This window comes from Lynx rufus, unplaced genomic scaffold (genome assembly GCF_022079265.1).
Source record: "Lynx rufus isolate CCGP_SWC_20201006 ecotype Redwood Valley unplaced genomic scaffold, mLynRuf1.p SCAF_7, whole genome shotgun sequence".
NCBI lineage: Eukaryota > Metazoa > Chordata > Mammalia > Carnivora > Felidae > Lynx > Lynx rufus.
The window spans coordinates 117,473,480-117,499,988 of record NW_025814889.1 but is presented as its reverse complement, the minus strand read 5'-3'; the positions used below and the strand labels follow the sequence as shown (position 1 = coordinate 117,499,988).

At 36.8% G+C, this 26,509-nt stretch overlaps 1 protein-coding gene across 1 annotated transcript in view; it reads left to right on the top strand.

Annotated features, from left to right (window-relative positions):
* The window catches only part of CDK17 (cyclin dependent kinase 17), a 110,914-nt gene that overhangs the window by 17,968 nt on the left and 66,437 nt on the right, over window positions 1–26,509 (top strand). The window lies entirely within an intron of this gene.

Genomic DNA, 26,509 nt, shown 5'->3' with positions numbered 1-26,509 from the left:
AAAATACTTGGGCCTCAGAACTTCTAATGCTTAATAGCTATATGTGGGAGAGAGGGAGAGAGAGAGAGAGAGAGAGAGAGAGAGAGAGAGAGAGAGAGAGAGTCTAAACTTGCAAAAGAGTGGCCAGAGAGGTTGGAAAAAAAAACAGGATATTGTAATGTGATCTCTGGAGATGTGGCTGAAAAGTGGTGGGGTCAGAACACGAAGGCCTTATAGGTTTAGGTAGAGAAAGACCTATTGACCTCAGTGATGAATTTTCACTGAACAGTTCTGTGCTCTTCCCAGAGCTGTTCAGTCTGTCATGACATTCTTCACCTAAGAATTGCCTAATGGGGAATTCTGTTTGCAGGGTAGTTATGTGAAATTAAGAATATTTTCTTAGAAATAATTGTACTGGGGGAGCACCTGGGTGGCTCAGTTGGTTAAGCATCTGACTCTTGATTTCAGCTCATGTCATGATCTCACAGCCTTCTGAGTTTGAGCCTCGTGTCGGGCTCTGTGCCGATAGCATGCAGCCTGCTTGGGATTCTCTCTCTTCCTCTCTTTCTGCCCTTCCCCTGGGTGTGCTTTCTCTCTCTCCCTCTCTCTCAAAAATAAATAAACATTAAAAAAAATAATTTTACTGACTTGCTCCCACATTACCCTGTAAAAGTTATTTAATCTCTCATTTTGACTGTAATTGAGGACAGGTCAGTCGTGTGTAGCCTGCAATTTTATATACAGTGCATCTATTTAGTGTTAATACTTTGGGAGTGTACAGGGGAAGAAGTAACATTTGTTGAATACCTACAGTGTGCTAGGCACAATCCATACATTCTAACCTATATCTCACATCTTTCTGAGGTAGTTTTTTATTTCCTTCTCCAAAGAGGAAAAACTGAGGTTGGATTTCTCCATGTCGTATTTTTCACACTCCCCAATATCTATATGAAGACATCACGATTTGAACCTGTGTTAGGCTTATTCTCAATTTTTGTTGAACCCCATGGACTTCCTATATGCTATAAACCCTTGATCAACCAGTGCCACAGTTGTAGGTAATTAACATTTCATCAGATTTTAATTAAATGTAGGAATATGGCTTTCAGTTTTTGAGGAACAAGACTGAGCACGTATCAAGCAGTAGTGAAGCAAAGAAGAGAGAATCTAGGCCCATGCACTTAATCTTTGATTAACTGGAATCTTTGAATAGCTATAATCCATTTAATCCCTCTTAAGGAAGCTATTCAGGTTGAAGAATAATGCCCTATTTGACAGAATTCTGGTTAATTCAGACTTTAGTGTTTTAGAATATTTTTCTCTGTCCTCACAGGAAGTCTTTCTTTGGAATTTTTTTTAAAAGTCTGTTATGATTAATGGGTATGCACATTTTGCCCGCTTTTTTTCTTCATGTTGTCTTAATCTAATATAGCACTTCATAGAAACAAAAACTATCAGAAAGTTGAAGAGTGCTGGCATTTTTAATATCTTGCCATGTCTTCCACTGTTTCCGAGGAAAGTTGGTCACTATCGAGAAAGCTTTAATGAAGTGCTAGTTTTTAAAAAAATGTGATAAACTGTTACTGTGTCATCAATGATAGAATGATAACACATTCAGTTCAGATACGTTTTGGTGAGAAAAGTTAGAAAGTTGCCTACCTGTTTTTTCTTTTAAACATAGAGAGCAAATTCATATTTACCCGTGCCAGGCATGGCTAAGAACATTCTCAATGAAACCTACAAGAATATTTAGAAAATGGGAGATTTTGTGAGATTTGTGCTTTGTTTTTTAATTTTTTTTAACATGTATTCATTTTTGAGACAGAGAGAGATAGAGTGTGAGTGGGGAAGGGGCAGACAGAGAGGGAGAATCTGAAGCAGACTCCAGGCTCTGAGCTGTCAGCACAGAACCCGACGTGGGGCTCGAACCCATGGGCCATGAGACTATGACCTGAGCTAAAGTACAACGCTTAACTGACTGAGCCACCCAGATGCCCCTTGAGATTTGTGCTTTGAAACACATAATTCTTTATTTGGTGGTAATTGAAAATGTGTCATATGATTAGAATTAAATTGTTATTTTTGAAGGGAATTAAAGTTTCATTCTTTAAGAATATGACCTTTTAAATATCTAAATATTTTTACTTCTTTCTATTAAAATGAGGTCCCTAAAATGCTTTTTAAATTTCTTACTGTTAGAGTTAGGAGGTATTTAAAAGAGTGAATGATGAGCTGAGCATCACAGGATATCTTGAGTGGTGTCATCATGTGTCACCAAGTAAAAAGTCTGATCTTTTCAGTTTCTTGTGCAGTTAGTTCATTTTGAGGTGATATGGTACTGTAGAATCCTTTATGTTACTGAGAGATGAAGTATAGTGTTAATTTAGAAAGATCAAGTGAGGAGTAATCTGGCTTGACATAACAAATTTTGGAGGGATATGAGTGATATGATTGGGGTAGGAAGGGACACAAAGGTTTGAAAAAATATTTCTGTCCTTAAGCAGTTTATAATATGGTGAAACCCAGGAACTTTACATTTACATAGCCCAGTTAATTTTGGTGAATAAATCCATTTAGAAGACCAGATTTTATATTTGGGCATAGGTTGAGAACAACCTTAGAGCAGCAGCTTTTTCTTTTTTCTCTTTTGATCCAAGTTTTTTTTATTTTTTATGTTGTTGGCTTTTTAAGGTTTTATTTTAATTCCGGTTGGTTAACAGGCACTGTTATGTTAGTGTCAAGTGTGCAATATACTGATTCAGCAATTCCACCTGTCACCTGGTGCTCATCAGCACAAGTGCACTCCTTATTCCCCATCACTTATTTTAGCCCATTCCCGCCCCCACCTCTGATAACCATCAGTTTAGTTTGTTCTCTATAATTTATGCATGTATTGTATTGTATTGTATTGTATTGTATTGTATTGTATTGTATTGCATTGTATTGTATTGTAGTTTTAGAGCACGTGAGCCAGGGAAAGGGGCAGAGGAAGAGGGAGGACAGAATCACAAGCAGACTCCCATGTTCAGTATGGAGCAGAATGCGGGAATTGACCCCATGACCCTGAGATCTTGACGTGAGCGAAATCAAGAGTCAGACCGACCCTCAACCGAGTGAACTACCCAAGCCTCCCTGTTCTCTATAATTTAGAGTTTGTTTCTTGATTTATCTCCTTCTTTTTTCACCTTTGCTCATTTGTTTTTAAAAAAAAAAATTTTTTTAATATTTGTTTTTGAGAGAGAGAGACAGAGTGTCAGAGAGAGGGAGAGACACAATCTGAAGGGGCTCGAACCCATGAGCCGTGAGATCATGAGCTGAAGTTGGAGGCTTAATCCACTGAGCCACCCAGGTGCCCTCATTTGTTTTGTTTTTTAAATTCCACACATGAGTGAAATCATGTTATTTTCTTTCTCTGACTGAACTTACTTCATTTAGCTTATACTCTAGCTCCATCCATGTTGTGGCAAATAGCAAGATTTCATTCTTAATGGCTGAATAATATTGCATTATACATACACACACACACACACACACACACTCACTCCACTTTATCCATTCATCTATTTATTGATGGATGCTTGAGCTGCTTCCATAATTTGGCTATTGTAAGTAATGCTGCAAACTTAGGGGTACATGTATCCCTTTGAATGAGTATTTTTGTATTCTGACTTTTTGAGGAACCTCCATACTCTTTACCACAATAGCTGTACCAATTTACATTCCTATCAACAAGGCAAGAGGGTTCCTTTTTCTCCACATCCTCACCAACACCAGTTACTCCTTGTGTTGTTGATTTTAGCCATACTGGTAGCTGTGAGGTGATATCTCATTGTAGTTTTGATTTGTATTGCCTTGATGATAGGTGATGATGAACATCTTTTTATGTGTTTATTGGCCATCTGTATATCTTCTTTGGAATGTCTGTTCATTTCTTCAGTCCATTAATTGGACCATTTAGATTTTGGGTGTTCAGTTTTCTCAGTTCTTCATATAACTTTTTATGAGCTATGTCATTTGCAAATATCTTCTCCCATTCCATAGGTTGCGTTTCAGTTTTGCTGATTGTTTCCTTTGCTCTGCAGAAGCTTTTTATTTTGATATAATCCCAATAGTTTATCTTTGCTTTTATTTCCCTTGTCTCAGAAGACATGTCTAGAAAAATACTGTTTTGGCCTATGTCAGAGAAGTTACTGCCTATATTCTCTTGTAGGATTTTAATGGTTTCACGTCTCATATCTAGGTCTTTAATCCATTTTGAATTTATTTTTGTGTATGGTACAACGAAGTGGTCCAATTTCATTCTTTTGCATGTTGCTATCCAGTTTTCCCAACACCACTTGAAGAGACTGTCTTTTTCCCCATTGGATGTTCTTTTCTGTTTTGTCGAAGATTAAATGACCGTATAATTATGGGTTCATTTCTTGAGTTTTCTATTCTATTTTATTGATCTATGTGTCTGTTTTTGTGCCAGTACCATATTGTTTTGATTCCTGTAGATTTGTAACATGACTTGAAGTCTGGAATTTGTTACACCTACAGCTTTGCTTTTCTTTGTAAAGATGGCTTTGCCTATTCAGGGTCTTTTGTGGTTCCGTACAAATTTTAGGATTGTTTGTTCTAGTTCTGTGAAAAATGCTGTTGGTATTTTGATAGGGATTGCATTAACTCTGTAGAGTGCTTTGAGGAGTGTAGACGTTTTAACAGTATTTGTTCTTCTAGTCATGGACTATCTTGTCATTTTTTTGTGTCATCTTCGGTTTCTTTCATCAATGTTTTATGCTTCTGAGAGTACAGGTCTTTCACCTTTTTGGTTAGGTTTATTCCTAGGTATCTTAGTATTTTTGGTGCAATAGTAAATGGGACTGTTTTCTTAATTTCTCTTTCTGCTGCTTCATTATTAATGTATAGAAATGCAACTGGTGTCTGTATATTGGTTTTGTATCCTGCAGCTTTACTGAATTTGTTCATCAGTTCTTGCAGTTTTTCAGTGGAATCTTTAGGGTTTTCTATATATGGTATCATGTCATCTGCAAAGAGTGAAAGTTTTACTTCTTTACCAATTTGGATGCCTTTTATTTCTTTTTGTTGTCTGATTGCTATGGCTAGGACTTCCAGTACTGGGTTGAATGAAAGTGGTGAGAGTGGGCATCCCTGTCTTATTTCTGACTGTAGAGCAACAGCTCTGTTGTTGTTTTTTTTATTGTTTTTTTTTTTTCTTCATGTAGGATGGATGATATTAGCTGTGTGTTTTTCATATATGGCCTTTATAATGTTGAGGTATGTTCCCTCTAAAACCACTTTGTTGATGGTTTTTATCATGAATGGATGTTGCACTTTGTCAGATGCCTTTTCTGCATCTTTTGAAATGATCATATGGTTGGTAGCCTTTCTTTTATTTATATATTTTTTGGAGATTTGATTTTTAGTAATCTGTACACCCAACATGGGGCTTGAACTTACAACTCTGAGATCAAAAGTAGCACGCTCCACCACCCGAGTCAGCCAGGCACCCCTCCTTTCTCTTACTGATGTGATGTATCACGTTGATTGATTTGTGAAGATTGAACCACCTCTACAACCCAGGAATAAATCCCACTTGATCATGGTGAATGACTTTTATAATGTATTGTTGGATCTGGTTTGCTAATATTTTGTTGAGGAGTTTTGCATCTGTGTTCATCAGGGATATTGGCCTGTAGTTTTCTTTTGTAGTGTTGTCTTTATCTGGTTTTGGTATGAAGGTAATGCTGGTCTCATGGAATTAATTTAGAACTTTTCCTTCCTTTTCTGTTTTTGGAACAGTTTGAGAAGAATAGGCATTAACTCTTCTTTAAATGTTTAGTAGGATTGGGTGCCTGGGAGGCTCAGTTGGTGCAGTGTTTGACTTTGGCTCAGGTCATGATCTTGCAGTCCTTGGCTTCGAGCCTCGCACCAGGCTCTGTGCTGACAGCTCAGAGCCTTGAGCCTGCTTCCCATTTTGTGTCTCCCTCTCTCTCTGCCCCTCCCACACTAGTACTTCGTCTCTCTCTGTCTCTCTCTCTCTCTCAAAAATAAATAATAAAACATTAAAAAAATGTTGGGTAGGTTTTGCCTGTGAAGCCATTTGGTCCTGGACTTTTTGTTTGTTGGGAGTTTTTTGATTATGGATTCAATTTCTTTGCTGGGAATTGGTCTGTTCAAATTTTGTATTTCTTCCTGTTTCAGTTTTGGTTGTTTAGATGTTTCTAGGAATTCATCCATGTCCTCTAGGTGGTCCAAGTTTTTGGCACCTGTAAAAATTTTTTTAAATTTATTTTTATTACTTAAATTGTTTTTGAGAATGAGGGAGTATAGAAGGGACAGAGGGAAAGGGAGAGAATATTAGGGTCACACCTGTGCAGAGCAGGGGGGTGGGGGGACCTTCTTCTCAGGACTGTGAGATCATGACCTGAGTTGAAATCAAAAGTCAGATGCTTAACCAGCTGAGCCACCCAGGTGTCCTGGCATGAAGTTGTGGGGTGTTTTAAAATTTTTTTATATTTTTTAAATAATATTCCCTTATAATTGTTTGTATTTCTGTGGTGTTGGTTGTTATTTCTTCTCTCTTAGTTTTGATTTATATATTTGAGATTTTTCTCTTCTTTCCTTCATAAGTCTGTCTAGAGGCTTATCAATTATATTGATATTTGTCAAAGAACCAGCTCCTGGTTTCATCAATCTGTTTGTTTTTGTTTTTGTTTTTGTTTTAGTTTCTATTATTTCTTTCTTTCTTTTCTTTTTTTTTTTAAATTCTTTTTCTTTTATTTTTTTAATTTACATCCAAGTTAGCATATAGTGCAACATGATTTCAGGAGTAGATTCCTTAATGTCCCTTACCCATTTAGCCCATCCCCCCTCTCACAACCCCTCCAGTAACCCTCTCTTCTCCATATTTAAGAGTCTCTTATGTTTTGTCCCCCTCCCCATTTTTATATTATTTTTGCTTCCCTTTCATTGTGTTCATCTGTTCTGTGTCTTAAAGTCCTCATGAGTGAAGTCATATATTTGTCTTTCTCTGACTAATTTCACTTAGCATAATACCCTCTAGTTCCATCCATGTTGTTGTAAATGGCAAGATTTCATTCTTTTTGATTGCTGAGTAATACTGCATTGTATATATATACCACATCTTCTTTATCCATTCATTAGTTGATGGACATTTGGGCTGTTTCCATACTTTGGCTGTTGTTGATAGTGCTGCTATAAACATTGGGATGCATGTGCCCCTTCGAAACAGCATACCTGTATCCCTTGGATAAATACCTCGTAGTGCAGTTGCTGGGGCATAGAGTAGTTCTGTTTTTATTTTTTTGAGGAAGCTCCATACTGTTTTCCAGAGTGGCTGCACCAGTTTGCATTCTCACCAGCAACACAAAAGAGATCCTTTTTCTCCACATCCTCACCAACATCTGTTGTTGCCTGAGTTGTTGATGTTAGCCATTCTGACAGGTGTAAGGTGGTATCTCATTGTGGTTTTGATTTGTATTTCCCTGATGATGAGTGATGTTGAGCATTTTTTCCCGTGTCAGTTGGCTATCTGGATGTCTTCTTTGGAGAAGTGTCTGTCTATTTATGTCTTTTGTCCATTTCTTCACTGGATTATTTGTTTTTTGCGTGTTGAGTTTGATAAGTTCTTTATAGATTTTGGATACTCACCCTTTATCTGATATGTCGTTTGCAAATATCTTCTCCCATTCAGTTGGTTGCCTTTTAGTTTTGCTGATTGTTTCCTTTGCTGTGCAGAAGCTTTTTATTTTGGTGAGGTCCCAGTAGTTCAGTTTTGCTTTTGTTTTCCTTGCCTCTGGAGACGTGTTGAATAAGAAGTTGCTGCGACCAAGATCAAAGAGGGTTTTGCCTCCTTTCTTCTCGAGGATTTTGATGGCTTCCTGTCTTACATGTAGGTCTTTCATCCATTTTGGGTTTATTTTTGTGAATGGGGTAAGAAAGTGGTCCAGTTTTTCTGCATGTTGCTGTCCAGTTTTCCCAGCACCACTTGCTGAAGAGACTGTCTTTATTCCATTGGATATTCTTTCCTGCTTTGTCAAAGATGAGTTGGCCATACGTTTGTGGGTCTATTTCTGGGTTCTCTATTCTTTTCCATTGATCTGAGTGTCTTTGTGCCATCTGTTATTTATTTCTACTTTAATCTCTCTTATTTCCTTCTGCTGGTTTTAGGTTTTGTTCTTTTTCTAGTTCCTTTAGGTGTAAGTTAGGTTGTTTGAGATATTTCTTGATTCTAGAGGTAGAGCTGTATTGCTGTTTCTCTCTTAGAACTGTTTTTGCTGCATCACAAAGGTTTTGGACCACTGTGTTTTCATTCATTGTTTCCTTGTACTTTTTAATTTCTTGTTTTATTTTCTGGTTGACCCATTTATTGCTTAGTAGCATGCTTTTTAATCTCTACAGTTTTGTGTTTTTTCCAGATTTTTTCTTTTTTTAATTTTTTTTTTTTTAACGTTTATTTATTTTTGAGACAGAGACAGACCATGAACGGGGGAGGGTCAGAGAGAGAGGGAGACACAGAATCTGAAACAGGCTCCAGGCTCTGAGCGGTCAGCACAGAGCCCGACGCGGGGCTCGAACTCACAGACCACGAGATCATGACCTGAGCTGAAGTCAGACGCTTAACCGACTGAGCCACCCAGGCGCCCCTCCAGATTTTTTCTTATTGTTGATTCTAGTTTCATAGTGTGGTCAGGAAAGATGCATGGTATAACTTCCATCTTCTTGAATTTGTTGAGACTTGTTTTGCGGGTTAATGTTTGATTGATTCTAGATTACGTTTTATGTGCACTTGAAATGAATGTGTATTCTGTTTTAGGATGAAATTTTCTGAATATATCTGTTAAATCCACTTGGTCTAGTGTGTCATTCAAAGCCATTGTTTCCTTGTTGATTTTCTGTTTAGAGAATCTGTCTATTGATTTAAGTGAGCTGTTAAAGACCCTTACTATTACTTTATCATTGTGAATTAGTTACTTTATGTTTGTTATTAACTGTTTTATGTATTTGGGTGCCTCTATGTTGGGTGCATAAGTATTTACAATTGTTATACCTTCTTGTTGGATTGTCTCCTTTATTATCATATAATGTCCTTCTTTGTTTCTTGTTACAGTCTTTGTTTTAAAGTCTGATTTGTCAGATAGAAGTATTGCTGCTCCAGCTTTCTTTTGACATCCATTTGCTTGATAGATGTTTCTTCATCCCCTCACGATCTGCTGGCATCTTTAGGTCTAAAATGAGTCTCGTATAGATATCTTGTTTTTTTATTTTTACTTTTTAATGTTTATTTTTGAGATGATTATTTTTGAGAGAGAGAGAGAGAGAGAGTGTGCGCACTCAAATAGGGGAGGGGAGAGAAGGAAACACAGAATCCAAAGCAGGCTCCAGGCTTTAAGCTGTCAGCACAGAGCCCGATGTGGGGTTTGAACCCGTGAACCATGAATTCGTGACTTGAGCTGAAGTTGGAGGCTTAACCGACTGAGCCACCCAGGCGCCCTTAGATGAGTTTTATTTTTTTATCCATTCTGTCACTCTGTGCTTTTTGATTGGAACATTTAGTCCATTTAAAAGTAATTTTTGATAGATAGGTATTGTCATTTTATTGTTTTGTGTTTTTTTCTGAAGATTTTCTGTGATTCTTGTTTTTCTCTTTCATTGTTTGCTGATTTTCTTTAGTGATATATATGGATTTGTTTCTCTTTACGGGTATTTATTAGTGGTTTTTGATATATGGTTTCTATCAGGTTTGTGTATAACCTCTTCTGCATATGGCCGTCTGTATTAAGTTGATGTTACTTAGGTCTGAACCCATTTTTTACTCCTCTTCTCTCAATGTTTAAGGTATATGTTGTTATATTTTACATCATTTTATTTTGTGAGCCCTTGACTAATTTTTCTACAGAAATATTAATTTTTACTGCCTTTGTGTTTCTCACTTTTATACTATCATTTTTGATCTCTCCTTTCCACCCAGAGTCCCTTTTATTATTTCTTGCTAAACTGGTTTAGTGGTCATGAACTCCTTTAGTTTTTGTTTGTCTGGAAAGCTCTTTACCTCTCCTGTTCTGAATGGTAGCCTTGCTGGATAGAGTATTCTTGCCTACAGATTTTTACCATTCAGCACTTTGAATATATCAGGATACTCCCTTCTGATTTGGAAAATTTCTACTGAAAAATCCCCTGCGAACCTTGTGGGTTTTCCCTTCTAAGTTAACTAACTTCTTTTGTCTTTCTGCTAAAAAAAATTTTTTTATCACTATATTTTGCCAGTTTAACTACAATATGTCTTGGTGTGGATCTAGTTTTCTTGATTTTCATGGAAATTCTCTGTGCTTCCTGTATCTGAATTATCTGTTTCCTTCCCCAGATTAGGAAAGTTTTCAGTTATTATTTCTCCAAATAAATTTTCTGTCCCCCTCCCCCCCTTTTCTCTTTTCTCCTCGGATACTATAGTATGGATGTTACTATGTTTGATGAAGTCACTATTTTCCATAAGTCTACCCTCATTTTGTATAATTCTTTTTTTCTCTTTTGTTCAGCTTGATTATTTTCCATTATTTTGTCTTTTAGGTCATTAATTCCTCTTGCTTCTTCCAGCCTGCTGTTCATCCCATCAAGCATGTTTCTCATTTTGTTTATTGAGCCCTTTATCTCTACTGTGTTATTACTTATCTCTCTGTTAAGGGTCTCACTCATGTCTTGCACTCTTTTCTCAAGTCCAGCGAGTATCCTTATGATCATTGCTTTAAATTCTGTATCAGCTATGTTACTTACATTTGTTTTGCCTGGATCTCTGGCCATGGCTTTTTCCTGTTCATCCATTTGGGATCAGTTTCTCTGTCTTCTCATTTTGTTTAAATCTTTGTGCCCTGTTTCTGTTTGTTAGGAAAGTCAGCTTCGGTATCCTATTCTTAAGGTTAGTGGCCTTATGAAAAAGAAGTTTTGTAATGCCCTGCCATGTAGTGTTCCCCGTTCTCCAGGGCCTGGAACATCTGGGAGTGCCTCCAGTGTGTGTTGTGTGCACCCTGCTGTTGTGTTCTGGCTGCTCTATTCTTCAGGCCACTTGTTTGCAGAAACTTTACTTGCCTGCTATGGGCAATGTTTTTGTTCCTGGCCTCAACGTGGCGAGTTTTAACTAGGCATGCTATGGTCTCCTTGTGAATCGAGACCTGATGCCACTGCTGCTAGAACTGAGGCCCCACCAAAGTCCTGGGTTGAGAGACATGGTAGGGGCAGGAGTTGGGACTGGTCTTGTCAGGAAGGGGGCCCACCTTGCTGGGACTGAGGCAAGTGAGACTCCGAAGGACAGTTCCACCTGAGCACCAGAGGGTGGCGCTTGGTGTAAGCAAGTTAAGTAGCCAGTGGTGGCCCTGCACTGGTACCCTCAGGTGGCCCTGTATTTATGCTGAGGTGCAGGGGAGGGAAATCCAGCCGGTCAGTTCCTTTGTTCCAGGAGGGGTCTCTCTGTGAAGGCTGCCTCTCTGGGACACCCTCAGAGGGGAGCAAATAAATTCCCCACTGTGTGCCCAGGAGTTCTTCAGATTGTATTTTCCATGCTGTATGCCTGCAGGTTGTTTGCATGCATTCTCTCCAAGAGCAGCACAATGTCCTTGGGGCTCTATCCCAGCAAAGCCTCTGACCATTAAAATTCCAGGCTTTAACCCTATTAGTTGCAAAGACTCATGAAATTTGGCCCTTCTCGCTTTTCAAGCCAGTTGCTATGGGGATTCATTTTCCCTGTGTGCTCCCCTGTGTGCTAGTCTGTCTTTCACCCTTCTCTGCAACTGTGGCTCCTTCCCCACTTCAGTGGCCAAAGTCTGTTTCTTTCCCAAACAGTGTCTCCACACTTTCTACCTTCTTCATTTTGGCCTCCCCTCTACGTTTAGTTGTGGAATTTGTTCTGCCAGTCTTGAAGTCAATTGTGGGGTATTTAGGATGATTTGATAGTTACATAGTTGTATTCGTGGGGCAGGGTGAGCCTCAGGTCTTCCTACTGTGCTGCTATCTTCCAGCCTTGATCTAGAGCAACAGCTTTTCAACCTTTTTGGTCTCTGTACTTCTTTATATTCTTTAACATTAATTTACTTAAAGTTAAAAAACATTACAAATTAATATATCACAGAACATATTTTAAATGAAAAATAACTTCAAAAACATGGCAAGAATATTAGCATTGTTTTACATATTTGTAAATCTAATGCCTAGTTTAATAGAAAACAGCTGGATTCTCACATCTACTTTTGCATTTCAGTCTATTGCAGTATTCTGTGCAGTGTAGTTTTTGGAAAACTCCTGTATACTTGAGAGAAAAGTGAAAAAGGCAAATAACTTCTTAGTATCACCATAAAAATAACTTTAATCTTGGGACCCAACCCCCTGTAAAGATTTCACAGACTATACTTGGAGAACTTCTGCTTTAGATCAAAATGAAATTGGATCCTAATCCTGCCCTTGATCTTCCTCTCTCAGTTGGATATTCTTAGGGGCCATTTCTGTTAAGCTCCAGTAACTCACCAAATTCCAATTCAGGAATCTACTCCTGGGTATCTTCTGCTATGAATAGCTTTGGAGCTGTAGGCTTTAGTTCTTTTGTACACTTCCTTCCTTTTTTAAAGTCATTTAGACATTACCAACTGGAAATGGCAAGGCTTGCAAGCTATGTGATCTTAGGCAAATTTGTTAACATTTTTGAGTCTGTTTCCTTAATTTGTAAAACGGGCAGAGCAATACCAACTCATAAGGCCTTTGTGGGAATCCAATAAGATAGAAGTTTATTCAGTTGCTAATATTACTGGATGTTCATGAAAAACAGTATGTTTTTCCAATTTTGTTGGAATATATTCCAATTTTGTTGCATAAATTTTGGACAGCTTTGATTAAGTATGCAAAATATATACTTTTAAAGTTTATTTATTTTGAGAGAGAGAGCAGGGGACGGGCAGAGACAGGGAGAGAGAGAATTCCAAGCAGGCACTGCTGTGTCAGCAGAGAGCCCTATGTGGGGCTCGATCCCATGAATTGTGAGATCACAACCTGAGCTGAAACCAGGAGTCAGACGTTTAACCAGCTGAGCCACCCACGTTACCCCTAAATGTGCAAAATATTTTAAGCTCAATAAGATGTGGGTCTCCCTTTTTTATAAATCACTCTAGAGGATGACTTGTTTTTTCACTACCCCCTATTTTCTTCTGTCCAGTATTTGGGCCTTCTTAAAACTAGGTCCTTCATAAGGAAATGAATGGGATTTCAAAACACAAATGTCAAAATGTCCTTCCTTCTCTGAAAGTGTTTATAATCTTGTGCTTAAACTTACTAGAAACAAATAGGAAGATGCTATGTAAAAGATATGTATAAATATTGTGAGAGCATAGTGTGGGGAATACCCAGTTCTGTAGGCAGAGAAGTAGACAAAGGAAAGGAAAAGGACTCATTTGTACCTTATTCCTCACTCACTGATTTTAACAACTCCTAGAAGAAAAATTAAGTGCCCAAGGGATGTGTTTATTGAGTGAGTCTATGTGCTAAACCCTATTATGGGTGATATTATGTAACGGTTAAAACATGGACTTGGGTAGGGTCTTATACTGGGTTCCCTCTGGCTCTTCTCCTTACTAGCTGTAACATTGAGTGAATTTTTAACCCATCAGTGACTAAGTTTCTTTAGATATGTAAAATGAGAATAATTTAAATAATTTTATAGGGTTACTGTAATGGTTGAAAGAGTTAATATAAATAGAGTACTAGAACAGATTGGCACAGGAGTGCCTGGGTGGCCCAGTTGGTTAAGCGTCCGACTTTGGCTCAGGTCATAAGCTCATGGCTTGTGAGTTCGAGCCCCACGTTGGATTGTATGCTGACAGCTCAGAACCTGAAGCCTGCCTCTCCCCTGCCTCCTTTCTCTGCCTCTCCCCTGCTCATGCTGTGTATCTCTTCCTTTCTAAAATAAATAAACATTAAAAAAGATTAAAAAGAAAAAATTGGCACATAGTACTTATTAACTACTTTATTACATAAAAAAGGGGAAAGATATTATTTCCTTGATTATACTAACTTCTAGTAGTTATATTGAGATCTTATGTTTTAAAATGACTGCTGAAAATTATATAATGTGGAAGGCTAATTTTATCTTTTTTTATTCCCTTGTTATTGTTATTTAAAGCACATTTTACTACTTTGACTTGTATTAGGAGGAGAAAATTGATAAAAGGACAGATCTTTTAGCAGGCAAAATGCATTTTACCTAAACTCACATTAATGATTTTTTTTTAAATGTTTATTTATTTTGAAAGAGAGAGACCCACACGAGTAGGGGAGGGGCAGAGAGAGAGGAGAGAGAATCCCTGGCAGGCTCTACGTTGTCAGCATTCAGCCCAGTGTGGTGCTCGAACACACGAAATCGTGAGATCATGACCTGAGCCAAGATCAAGAGTCCAATGCTTAACTCACTGAGCCACCCAGGTGCCCCTACATTAATAATTTTTTTCAAAGTACTGTTTTCCTCTTGAATTCATTATAGATGCCTTCTTAGATGATGTTGCTAGAGAAACTAATGGATAGGGAAAGGTGTAAACTTAAACCTCATTTGAGAAAAAAATTGTTGATATCACCAGGTACTAGTTATTTTATATACATTTATAATCTTTAAAAAAATTTTTTTAATGTTTATTTATTTTTGAGTGACAGAGGGAGAGACAGCATGAGCAGGGGAAGGCCAGAGAGAGAGGGAGACACAGAATCTGAAGCAGGCTCCAGGCTCTGAGCTGACAGCACAGAGCCCAATGCAGGGCTCAAACTCATGGACCATGAGATCATGACCTGAGCTGAAGTTGCACGCCTAACCAGCTGAGCCACGCAGGCACCCCTACATTTGTAATCTTTTTCTTTAATGTTTATTTATTTTGAGAGAGAGAATGCACATGCAAGTGTGCATGCACACAAGTGGGGAGGGATAGAAAGAGAGGGAGAGAGAATGCCAGGTAGGCTCCACATGCTGTCAACAAAGAGCCTGTCACAGGGTCAATCTCACAAACCTTGAGATCATGACCTGAGCTGACACTTAACCAACTGAGTCACCCGGGTGGCCCTCGTTTTGTAATCATATTTGAAGGATATGGTTGCTAGTGTATAGGGACATAAACTTGTAAATTGCCTGGTTAACTTACAAACAGAAGCTTGCTCATATTTTAATGTTGAAAGATTCGCTCAAATAAATCAGTCTCAATTGTCTTTAATAAATTTTGCGTCAAAACCAGTTTCAGGTTTTATAGTAAGCTATAAATATTATTGCATTGTAGGGCACTGATTATTGAAAGCTATGTCTTTGGAACCATCAGTGAAAATAATCTTTAAATTTAATCTTTTTTTGCATACAGAAAGAATAGAAAAAAGAATAAAAACCTTTCTTTGCCCTTTTGTGTTAATGAGGATGTCAGAGAGATAGATAGTAATGCTAACAAAATGTGTACATAGAAGGCAAATACACATTAGGGCTCCATGGAAGACCTAAATTGGAGTGATATGCTTAAAACAAGAGACTTATGCCACCATTTTAAAATTTCAAGATAAAAATAAAATCTGGGTGTCAAAAATGACCTTTTTGTTTTCTCTTGGTAAAAGAATCCACATATTTGGAAGCAGTTGGAACCACAAAGGAGGGTCTATTTTGAACTCATTAAGAAGAATTTTAATGCTCTAGGCACTTTTTAAATCTATTAAATTGAACATTCTCACTATAATTTAATGATGATTCCTCTCCCCTTACCCCTCTGTATTTGAAGTTAATTATTGTAAAATACATTCTGGAGTTCAGTAATAATGAATTCATACCCATTTTACTGCCTCTTAACTACTCATGAGTTCTGGAGAGCCTTGGTGAGTACCATTAGGTTTTCTTTCCTCTTGATTGTTTGCATACCTGATGCCTTGGATTTTGATCAGATTTTCAGCTATTTCTGCTATTATGAAAGCAGTCATATAAATGACTGTGTATTTAGGTGCCTATGAGTTCACCGTAAACCTTGTTATAAGGCATGATAAAAACAGAAATTGATTTTCAAGCATTAGATCAAATTTTATAACAAACATTTATCGTATCGTATCGTATCTCATCATATCTCATCATATCGTATCTTATCTCTTTAGAAAGAGAGCCCACAAGTGGGACAAAGGAGCATAGTGGGGAGGGGGAATATCTCAGGCTCCATGCTCAGCACAGAGCCCAGCGTGGGGCTTGATCCCACAACTGAAGTCGGATGCTTAACCAACTGAGCCACCCAGGTGCCCCACTTTACAGGTGTTTTCAACTTTTTCCCTTTATGCTTAAAGAAATGAACTAGAAATTGTAGAGTCAGTGCTGGCACGTGGTTTATGTAAGGAATGTGTATCATGGCCTTTGTCTCACAGCAAAAGATTGGTAAGCACATTTGAGTGTTTCAAGTTAAAATACTTACAGTACATAGGTATACTTTTTCCCTCTTTGATTTCCTGTATTACCGACTTGATTAGCTGACTGGTTGATTTACCATTTCTTACTTTTAGTGAACATACCTTTTATCTCAGACATTTTTCTTGAACTCTAACTTGAAAGAAAGTTAGTTATGGGACTGAAGCATGTTTTCAAACTTTAACATGGAATTTGTAATAAAATTGGATTAATGCTGGGATTTTGTAGTTAGGACCACTTGTAGGTATGGCAACAATCATAAAATTGTGTATTCAAGCCATTTCCTTTAAGAAGACTTTGTAATTACCTGGGTTTTGGGACTCTTCTTTCTAGCATTGTTTGTCCCTCTTTAAAAAACAAACAAACAAAACAGACCAGTGGCTTCCTTTTAAATTTCCTCTACCAAGGAATTAGTTGATTCTTCTAAGGCTGACACTTGAAATCCAGTTTAGTGGTTTCGTATATAGAGTTGTTAAAATATTTCATTTTCTAATGAATGTTAGACTAAAATGTGGAACACTTCATTTACAGCTTCCTTGGAAAATTAAAAGGAAGGCATTTTGTATTTATGTTTATTTTACTTCTTGGGGATCTGAAAATACCTTTTAAGAATTAGTGGCAATAGGATTGGCCTATGCTCAAATCTTAGGAGGCACAGTGCCCAGAGAGGGCCCCAAAGCTCTTTTGCTGGCTGCCTACTCTGGAGCAGCTGACTAACCAGATGCAGAGCACATTGATCTGGTCATAATTGCTTTCATCCTGGAGCAGAGCGAGTTAACACAATTTAGATCAAGAACCACATTAGAAGATCCTGACCTCAGAATAACCTCTCATTTCCTACCTTTGAAACAGGCAACAATTCCAGTCACTTCCTAACTTCTAACCATAAAATTGCATGGGAACCTATAGCCACATATAGAGATAATGACCTTTTGACTTTCTTTATACAGATGGATTCAGAATTATAAAAGTAGCAATAGTTTTAACCTACTGTTCTTTGTTGAAAAGAGAAACAATCCTTCCCCTCCTCTACTTATTTTTTTTTTTTTTCCTGTTGAAGTCTTTCTAGATCATTCCTATAGATGCAGTACAGATGAAATAGACCTGGGATTGTGTTTGTAGACTCATCTTTCTCCAAAAAAACATACTAGAGTATGACAACTCTCTTCTCTGTTAGACAGCAGATCATTGTTTCTTAATATACACATTTTCAGATCATTGCTCTTGATAAATCTAGGCCGCCCATTATTCTCCAAATAATACTATAAGGTTTTGTTGAGCTTTATTTGCTAGAGATTTTAATTATGTTTCTGGTATAATGCACATGACAGAATAGATAATTTCACATATGGAAAACTGTAAGTTACTGTGTAGATAAGAGGGACTGGGAATTGTGAGCAATTCTACAGTGTCTATAAAGATACTTTTGTATCCCATTCATTTTTGGGAATGGCTTTATGGGAATAACCCTGAATCTACAATAATTCATTAAGTATAATTCACATATTTCTTACTTCAACTCTTAGTAAGAAATTGAAGTGCTTACAATGTGAGCACAAAATATTTATTGTAAGAATTAACTACAGAAGTGAGAACGGTTGTTTTATTTTGTAAGTCTTCCTGATACCAAAGAAACTACCACTGTGATAGAAGTCTCTGTGCTTGACTCTTGGAAGACATATTGATTTGGAACAAAGTAAGGAGGGAGAGCAGCAGTCATTAAAAATATCATGAAATGAGAGGAAAAAACAAAATACAGAGGTAAAAAAATTGAGGTGTTTTATAAGTATTATAATTTTGTTGATTTATGTATTAGTAGTTTTCTACTCAGAAAAAAACAACAGGACCCAGATATCTACACAGTGTCACATCCTTTGGAATTGTGTACCTTCCTGGTGATTGATGGCATTGAGCCATCTATAATCTTGGCTAAATCCTCATAAGACCACCGATACGTATTTACTATTTCTGAGTGTCCAGAGTTATTGGTATATTATATTCCTGGTAGCACAAAGATAATTGATTTATATAGGATCAAATTATGGATCTTAACCTTAGCTAGTTAAACAAGCATGAATTCCTACTAACTGACTTTTTTTGGATAATAGAATTTAAAAAGGAGCTTATAATTCCCCTTTTCATTTTTCAGAGGTGATTTTTACTTTTTTCATGTCTGTTAGTCCTATATGCTGCAATATACTAGATATAACATCAGATATTATATAATATATAATGTTACTATAATATGCCAGGGGCTGTAGTTTATTATACTTAAAACTATGGGAGGGGTGCCTAGGTGGCTCAGTTGGTTAAGTGTCTGACTCTTGATTTTGGCTCAGGTCATGATCTCAGTCATTTGTGAGTTCGAGCCTGGTGTCAAGCTCCCTGCTGACATCACAGAGGCTGCTTGGGATTGTTTCCTTCTCTCTCTCTCTCTCCCTCCCCTGCTTGCATGCAAAAATAAATAAATAACTTAAAAAAAAATAAATAAACTTAAAAAAAGAAAAAAACCTCTGGAGCTTTTCATATGGTTATTTATTTTTCTTTCCTTTATTTGAAGGGCTGGGTTATATTGCCCATAAAAGTAATGACAGAAATGGCTTGCTATGTAGGAAGGTAACATTGGTGTTCACAGTAAATGAGTGTGGCCTCTTTCTGTGATGGAATGTGTAGCACTTGACATTCTCAAAAAGAGTTCATTGATAATTGTAAATAACTGTATTTAAAAATATAGTGGCTAGATCTTTCGGGGGGGTGCCAGCTGCAAGCTCCTCTGTACCCCTCGTAGCCATGCCTCACAAAATTGAAGAAATCAAGGACTTTCTGCCCATGGCCAGGCAAAAGGATGCCAACTCTGTTAAGATCAGGAAAAATAAGGATAATGTGAAGTTTAAACCTTTATACATTGGTCAACACATGAGAAAGAGAAACTGAAACAGTTTCTACCCTCAGGTTTGGCAGTGAGGAGCTGAAATGAACCTGGCACACTGATTTGGAATGTATTAAAATTCTTAAAAACAAAACAAAACAAAACAAAAACCCAAAACACTGACTACTCTAGAAGGAGAAGCAGAAGGTTTGGTAGAGGGTTTTTGTTCTCATTTTTTCAGAATTCTCTTCTCAGAAATGTTGAAATATCACCAGGAATATTTGAAAATTTTTCCTAACCATTTGTGGTATTGAGTCTGGAATTTGTCTGTAGGATTCTCCCCAAGGAGAAATGTTCACAGGCCTACTGAAGGAGGAAGGAGGAAAGTTTACAGGGCTCCTGCAGAAGTACTATTTGTAGTATTACCTCCTTTGAATAAAAAATACTTAGAAAATTGTCAATTAAGATATCTTCATTAGGAAATAATTTTTTTTTAAGTTTAGTTATTTTGAGAGAGAGTGTGTGTGAATGGGGGAGGGACAGAAAGAAAGGGAGAGAGAGACATTCCCAAGCAGGCCTCTCTCTGTCAGTGCAGAGCCCTGTGGGGGCTGGAGCCCATGAACCAGGAGATCATGACCTGAGTCAAAATCAAGGTTTGCATGCTTAACCGACTGAACAATCCAGGTGTCCTGGAAAGAATTTGTTAAGCACATTTTGGTATAAAAGTAAATGAAATTTGTTGCCTTATAGATAAGTTGATATTGCTAAAATTGCTTTAAGGTGTGGTTTTCTTTTTTCTTTCTCTCTTTTTATTTTAAATGTTAATCGTTGAGTGAGAGAGTATGAGCAGTGGAGGGGCAGAGAGAGAGAGACAGAATCTGAAGTAGGCTCTAGCTCTGAGCTGTCAACACAGAGCCCGATGTGGGGCTCGAACTCAGGAACTGTGAGATTATGACCTGAGCTGAAGCTGGACACTTAACTGACTGAGCGTCCAGGTGCCCCAAGATGTGGTTTTTCTTTTGAAAAAGATGATCACGCATGCTTTCACTTATTTTACTCAAGAATATTACCTAAGTTTACAAAAATTAAAAAGGCGGTTTTTGTGTTTCACTTGTAATCTGCACATGAGGCAATTTATTTGTAAGCAGATTAATGGAAAGAGCACATAGATTTTGAATTTCTGTTTTATCAGGATTTACTTAGTAGCTTAATGACTCTTGGATGAGTCACTTAAGTTTTGAGCTTTTGTTTTCTCATTTGTATAACAGGAATGGTAAATAGTTATACTTTTTTACCTCACAGAATCCTTTTAAGAATCAAGTAAGATGTGAAGACTGCTTATAAATTCCATAGGGCTATGTATACAGTGGTGCCATTCATATTATTTTAACTGTAAATTGGTAAATGAATTATGTATATGTGGCTATTAATACATATCTCAACTTTGGGGGAGAAAAGCAATTTTAATTTAACATTGGATGATAGATTTAAGGATTTTAAAGCTTTAAAATGTTTACAGATAAAAGGAAGCCTGGGTGGCTCAGTCAGTTAAAGGTCTGACTTCAGCTCAGCTCATATTCTCAATGTTCGTGAATTCAAGCCCCGCGTCAGGCTCTATGCTGACAGCTCAGAGCTTGGAGCCTGCTTCGGATTCTGTTTCCCTCTCTCTCTGTCCCTCCCCTGCTTGCACTCTGTCTCTCTCTCAAAAATAAATTTAAAAACATTAAAAATAATTAAAATGTTTATGGATAAATACATAATAAGTATGAATATAGCATATTGACGTCAGAAGATAATTAAACTGACAAAATATTTGCGTCAAAAAGACAAAAATTTGGTGTCTGAAAAGGGTTTTATCATAGCCAAGTGATACTTTTTGCAAATTAAGCACCTTCCTTACATACCTCGTTCTATCTCCTGTTTGTGATGACCTAAACATATTTAATATGTTAATGTTAAACATATTTAATAGCTTTCATGGATGAGACTGAAGGTAGGACTGAATTGACAGCATTTTCCCTAAAAGGGAAATGTAATTTGCTGATTTTAAGTTTTGCTTTTCAAAGTAGGTTTTGAAGTTCATGTTTGCTGTGTTTCTTTTTTTTTTATTTTATTTATTTTATTTTTTTTTTATTTTTAAAAAAAATTTTTTTTTTAACATTTATTTATTTTTGAGACAGAGAGAGACAGAGCATGAACAGGGGAGGGGCAGAGAGAGAGGGAGACACAGAATCTGAAACAGGCTCCAGGCTCTGAGCTGTCAGCACAGAGCCCGATGCGGGGCTCGAACTCACGGACCGTGAGATCATGACCTGAGCCGAAGTCGGACGCTTAACCGACCAAGCCACCCAGGCGCCCCTGTGTTTCTTGATAGTACCCACCAAGAGGGTTGTTGCGAGGATATTTTTAAAGTAGTAAGGAAACAAGATGGAAAGAAACAGAACATTATAAAAAACAAGTGTAACATGGCCAGGTGACTTAACATATGTATAATTGGAGTTCCTAAGTGTTATGGTCTGAATATTTGTTCCCCTAGATTTCGTGTTGAAATCCTAATGTTCATTGTGATGGTATTAGGAGGTGAAGTTTGAGGACATATTGAGGTCATGAGGGTGGAACTTTCATGCATGGGATTAATGCTTATATAAAAGAGATCCCCAGAAAGCTCCCTAGCCCCTTTCACCATGTGAGAATACAATAAGAAGTCTACAGCACTTAAGAGAGCCCTCACATGATCATGTGGCATCTTGATCTCAGACTTCTAGCTTCTAGACTGCGAGAAATAAGTTTCTGTTATTTATAAGCTGTCCAGTCTATAGTATTTTGTTATAACAGCCTGAACAGATTAAGCCATTGATGAAATGGATAGGGGAAGGAGGCAGAAGCAGTATTTGAAGAAATAATGGTAAATTTTTCAAAACTGTTAAGACCTCATACCACTGATACAGGAAGCCCAGTGAATCCAAAACAGGATAAATAACAAACACTTTGCCTTAGTGCTTTGGAAACTTTTTCATAGCACCAGTAAGCCAAAAGAAATAACTAATAATTCTATTTATTAAGTAGTCAACAACTTAATAGTAGGAATTAGTACTGTGTCTGTCCACTGTTGGTGTTATTTTCCTCAGCACATAGTTCCAGATCACAGTGCTGAAACCCACATATAAACAAAAATCTTAAAACACAGAAGGGGCAAAAGACAAGTTACTTACAGAGAAATAAGAATTTTCAAGATTGACTTTTCAATCGATTATGTAAGTCAGAAAATAGTAGAATGACACCTTTAAAACAAAGAAAAAAACCTGACAATTCTATACTCAGTGAAAATATCCTTCAAAAATAAAAATGAAATAAATACATTCTTAGATAAACAAAAGCTGATAGAAGTGTGGCATATCCATACTTCAGGAAATATTAAGGAAGTTCACCAAGCTAAAGAAAAAATTCTCAGGGACTCTTGGGTGGGTCAGTTGGTTAAGTGTCTGACTCTTGGTTTTAGCTTGGGTCACGATCTCGTGTTTTGTGACTTCGAGGCCCATGTCGGGCTCTGCTCTGACAGTGGAGAGCCTGCTTGGGATTCTCTGTCTCCCTGTTTCTCTGCTCCTTCCTCCCTCCTTCTCTCTCTCTCTCTCTCTCTCTCTCTCTCTCTTTCTCTCTTTCTCTCTCTTTTTTCTCTCTCTCTCTCAATGAATAAATAAACTTAATGAAAAATTATTAAAAAAATTCTCAGAAGCATGATGAAATGAAGAGTAGTGGAGTAAGTATGTCGGGCAAGGCTATTAACTGCTTAAACCAATAGTTTTAACAATGTCCAGTATTCCATTGGAAATATTATATTGGTAAATAATATAACATGTGGAAGTAATTATATGACAGCAATAGCAAAAGAAGTAAATAGGGCCACCTGGGTGGCTTAGTCAGTTAAGCATCCAACTTCAGCTCAGGTCATGATCTTGCAGTTCGTAGGCTCGAGCCCCACATTTGGCTCTGTACTGACAGCTCAGAGCCTGGAGCCTGCTTCGGATTCTGTGTCACCCTCTCTCTCTGCCCCTCTCCCACTCTCACTGTCTCTCTCAAAAATGGATAAACATTAAAAAAAATTAAGTAAATAGAGTTAAATTATAAGAATCTCTCACTGCATGGAACAGAAATAAAGACAGAAAATAAAGATGCATTTAAGACATCTTTAAGACAGAAAATAAAGATGCATTTTTGTCTTTTACAGTAACCACTGAAAGAATGATGCTAAAAGATAAGCCTGTAGAATACATAGAATAGTAAATATTTAATTAATAGAAAAGAAAGGAAAGGAAGAATCAAAGGACAGAAAACAAGGGAACAAATGGAAAATAAGTAGAAAGATGGTAGACTTAAACTCAACTACATCAGTAATTAAATGCAAATTGACTAAATGCTCCCATGATAAGACAAATATAAATAAAAACAAAATCCAACTATATGCTGCTTACAAAGCATAAACTGAAGTTCAGGGTAAAAATAAGGGAAACAATGTGTCATGCAAATATTAAGTAAGAAATGGCTCTTCTATTACTAATAGGAGATATAGTGGCTTTAGCCAAGGAACATTACTGGAGATAAAAAGGGATAATGTTAAAAGGTTCAGTTCATTAGGAAGATATAACAGTTCTTGTTTGTATACACCTAATTCATGGCTTCAAAACATGTTGTGGATTTAATACATCTATAAAATACATTTTATAGTTGTGGATTTAATACACCTTTTTCATAGACCTTTCTGATACAATAAGTAGACAAAAAAATACATTAAAAAATGAACAGTTACCCTTACCTCACACCAAATACAAAAAGTAATTGAAAATGGTTAATGGTATTAAATTGTAAGGCTAAAAATATAAAACTTATACAAGAAAAATACAGAAAAAAATATTTGTGATTTACTGGTACTAAAAATTTCAGGACATAGAGAACCAACAGTAAAATAAAAGGAACAAAAGAGAACCAAAGGCAAACCACAGAACAGAAAAATATATTTGTAGTATATATGTCATGCAAAGGGCTCCCACATAAAAAAGCCTTAACTCTATATAAAATGGGCAAAAAATTGAAGAAGATAAGTGAATGGATCATAAGCACGTGAAAAGGTGGTCGACATTGTTAGTCACTAGGAAAATACAACTTAAAATGACAGATGTCATCAGAATGGCTAGAATTAAAAAAGATAGATAATACCAGTGGTTATGATGATGTGGAGTAAACGGGAACATTTACATTGGTGGTAGGAATGTATAACTGATGTACCCACTTTGGAAAACTGAGCATTCCTTAGAAAATTAGACCTCTACCGTAATGACCCAGCAAAAAAGATGTTTACAAGAATCTCCACAGGAACTTTAATCACAGTATTCAGAAACTGGAAATAACTCAAGTGTTCATTAGCAGACTAATGAAGAACCTGTGGTATATCCATACAGTGGAATACTTTTCAGCAACAAAAGAAACTGGATGCACACAACAGCATGGATTAATCTCAGAGTCTTTACGCCGAGTAGAGAAGTCACACATTAAGAATAAATACTCTGATGTGACTCAGTTTACATGGAATTTCTGAAAATTGCATTACCTTACAGAACTGACACAAAGCTGCCAGTGGACCTGCTTGATCACCTTGTAGCACTGTGACCTCTCTTTTAGTGCACAAAGTTCAAAAGCCAATTTATTATTTTTTAAGTTACGATCTCTCGACTAAGTAGTACTTCATGGAACCCTAGGATTCTGTAGAATTCATGTTGACAAAGTCTGTACTGGAAGTTCTAGTTAGTAAAACTAATTGATGATGTATTTACTTCCTTGCAAAACTGGCAATAAGTGAATTTTGATTAGATGTATAGGGTATACAGCAGTGAGTCCTTGTCCTCTCAGATCTTTTGGAAATAAATAGTGTGTGTTATTAATGATAAATGTCTGAAGTTTGTCTTTTTCCACTTATGTATTTTGGATGCTGAGAAGATACATCTAGAACATTTGACTTATGGTGTGGAAATAATTTTTGTTAGTATTCACCTCTCTCTTGTCACCCTATAGGAGTGGTATATGAATGGTGAAATGAATTTCTCAAAGACTAAGACTGCTTTTGTGTTTAGTGTCTCCACATTAATATTATCATCACTATGAGCTACATTTGGTTTCTTTGTTTCTTTTTTTTTACACTTAAAAATTTATTTATTTTTATATTTTTATTTTTAGAGAGAGAGAGCACATGCAAATGATGGGAGGGACAGAGAGAGAGAGAGAGAGAGAGAGAGTATCTTAAGGAGGCCCTATACTTAAGCATGGAGCCCAACACAGGGCTTGATCCTATGATCCTGGGATCATGACCTGAACCAAAGTCAAGAGTCGGACATTCAGCTGACAGCCACCCAGGTGCCCCTTGACTGCTTGCATTCTGGAAAACAAATTTGTTCCGTTATTTATGGTTTTTTCTGAAAGAAAAAAAAAATAGCATGTGATTAGAGCAAGGGTCAAACAAGCTATAGCCCTAGAGCTAAGAATGGCTTTTACATTTTTAAAGGTGGTTTTAAAAACACTTGATAGACACTGTATGTGGCTTATAAAGCTTAAAATATTTACTATTAAGTAATTTACAGATAAAATTTGCTGACACCTGAACAAGAGAATCTTCTAATATTTATTTACAGTTATTTCAAAAGTATGCTATATTTTAACTGTTTTGATGTAAGAAAGCAGAATTTACCATAATTCTAACAGCATTGTTGAATATAATTTCTGTGTTTTATATAGTTCAGTGGTTTTTAATATATTTACATTTGCACAGTCATCACCATAATCTTAGAACATTTTCATGACCGCCCAAAAAAATCCTCGTACCCATTCTTTCCCATCCTCTCCCATCTCCTGCCTTAGGCCTGTAAATGTTGAATGAAATTATTTAGCCCATCAGTGTAAAATGAACAGAAATGAACTAAGGTTAGTATTTATGCTATTTGTTGAGTAAATATTAAGATAAAACTATAACAAATAAAAATAGAAGCTGAAAGAAACCAAAATACCAAAGAACTGATACAATAGAAGTTGATAATAAAAAAAAAATTAAAGTATATCCTGAGATAATACCCTTTAGTAGTACATTAGATAATTAATGTGATAGAGTTCTCTCAATAATTCTTACAAGTCCTTGAAAGAACCCATGAAGTCATAAT